Raw genomic sequence first — 2,499 nt, forward strand, 5'->3', positions numbered from 1 at the left:
TGCATACTACAATTCCTGGTTTATGTTTTGATACGTAGAAATGGTGGTATTTGGTAATATTCTTTAGAGTTTTGAAATATGTATCTAGGAATGATTTCTAACAGTGAAATGTGACTGGCTGCTGAGGGTCATAAGCCAACTGTGGGATGTTGTGGCCGTACTTTGAGGATGCAGATACAGTGTGGCAATTTCTTGAAGACTCTCGGCATTAGAGCATCACTACTTGACCTTCCAGTTGCCGAAGTGACAGTCAGGAGCAAATTTGGTGTGCCCAGCCAACATAGTGTTTAGCGTTACACTCTCATGCAGTCCTGAAAATTGTTGGAAGATCTGTTTAGTGTAAATAAAACTTATCTATATTCACAAAAAAATATAACTAAACAAAAGATTTTTACTAGGGCATAATAAAATTTTCAAGACATATAAATCTTACAATAAGAGTGTTTACGTATATGTTTATTTAGTTAACATATTCCTTATATCACATTACTGCCAACTACGCTTTAACTTCATCCAGTTCTGCATCCCTTTAAATTAGAGCACCAATCGCAGGTATCAATGATGTGATTGATTTCAAAAGACACCCAATGCATTTGTCTAACAAACTAGACAAACAATTATTAACAGACAAGAAAACTTACCTGTCATTACACGCCACATGGCATACCAAAGCACAGTATGGTTCTTGTTTTGGCCGACGGCATTATCGAAAAGAACCTGGAAAATTTAATATATTAGTTGTTCATAGTTAAGCTATATGCAGTACATGAAGAAAGCAATGTTATAATGAGGGACACATTTCATAAGCCATAGTTGAATCCAAATATCCAATCGTTATCAATCATCGAATGTGAAATGGAAAAAAAATTGAGTAAGAATGTGTTTCATGGTGTAATATATGTTAAGTTTCATCATCTTATATATTTACTATTGATTCTCATAATCTCTTCTCAGCAATAAGGATGAAGTTTGCATAGGCTGTTAAAACCTTTAATCCATTAATTATAATTTTAATGGGTAATCGTTTTGAAGCACTAAATACCTAAGCATGTTTTTCACCGACACCATAGTGCTGGGCCAGGCTCACGACACTGTCACTTCCTTTCCCTGGCATTTCGGCCTCGTCCACCAGATAAAATGTCTACTTTCCTGTACAAATAAATGTTAACTATTGTTAAAGTGACTATACACCAGATTGGCACCAAAAAAAGTTTTTTTCTGTAACAAAGCTCAGGACAATTATTTAATAAAATGTTTTACTCTTTGATATCATAATTGTAAAAAAAAAAATTGTAAATGTTCGATCAGGAATCGCCACAATTGCAGTCCAGTGTTGTATCTACTGTGCTATGAAGGCTTACTCTAAACCTTTGGAATATCTAAACTATATACCTAACTTGATAATATCAGGTGATAACATCGACAAGCCAATCACGCATAAAAATGAATTCTACTAGGTTAGAATTATACAAAGTAATCTTTTTTAATGGTAAAATACAAAAAAAACTGCGAAAAATAAATTAATTGTAAACTTTGTGGTACTTCAATTAGTTAGTTTCAATGCACTGTACTCATCGATACCAAGTTTGTCAGTTTTCGGCAATTTTTTTTCGCTATTTCATTTCATGGTGTATAGCCCCTTTAAATGATTTCACAAATAATAATAAATTTTTTACTGAAATAGTCAGAAAGAAGATACCAGTAATATAGACAATCCAAGATGACACCAACAGATAGCTGTATACCTTTTACAGATCTTGATTTGTAATTAAAATTCATTTTCAAAATCAAAGCTAAGATCAAGAGTGTTTTACTGTAACTTGTTTACGTTGAATCTTTTGAAAGGATTTCTAAGTATGGCCAAGGTAAAAGTTTTTTAACAAGAATGCAAAGCTGACAACATAAAAAGTCCAAGCTAAAATATTAATTCTGACTTGGAAAGACAATTTTTACACGTACATATGGTATAAGATCTGTCTTATGTTGTTACTCCTTGTTTAATTCAAAGTGACATCTAACCATAAAAATATACCTGAACCTTCGGCACACATGCCAAACACTTGACACTTCCGTGGGGTGGCGAAATATATCGGCCTAACTTGTTGCGCATGATGTGGATAGTGCACATCTTGGCTACATGGTTCAGCACCTTCAAAGACAATAATGATAGCAAATAAAAAAATAAAAAAATATTGTATTTTATGAAAACAGGTGTTCCGAACAGTTATTCAGTAACATTCAAATGATAGTAGTATACACTGCAGTTTGTTTACATTTTGAATCTCCTTGATCTTTAGATCTCAGAGTACCATCATAATCATTTGACAAAGTAAGTAAATCATCGTTGAAATTAGTTACAGAAACATCATGTTCACTATCAGACTCGTGTTCAATGTTTATTTCACAATCAAAATCATCATTATTTATCAAACATGATAAAATTGACCTTTCATCTGAATCTTTTATATTTTGACTTTGAGAAGACTGCACAAATTCATT

At 32.7% G+C, this 2,499-nt stretch overlaps 1 pseudogene; it reads right to left on the reverse strand.

Moving 5' to 3' along the window:
• Positions 1 to 203: 203 nt before the first annotated feature.
• On the reverse strand, positions 204 to 2,051 carry LOC128207976 (uncharacterized; annotated as a pseudogene).
• Positions 2,052 to 2,499: the final 448 nt, after the last annotated feature.

The sequence above is a fragment of the Mya arenaria genome, chromosome 11, assembly GCF_026914265.1.
Source record: "Mya arenaria isolate MELC-2E11 chromosome 11, ASM2691426v1".
Classification (NCBI taxonomy): Eukaryota; Metazoa; Mollusca; class Bivalvia; order Myida; family Myidae; genus Mya; species Mya arenaria.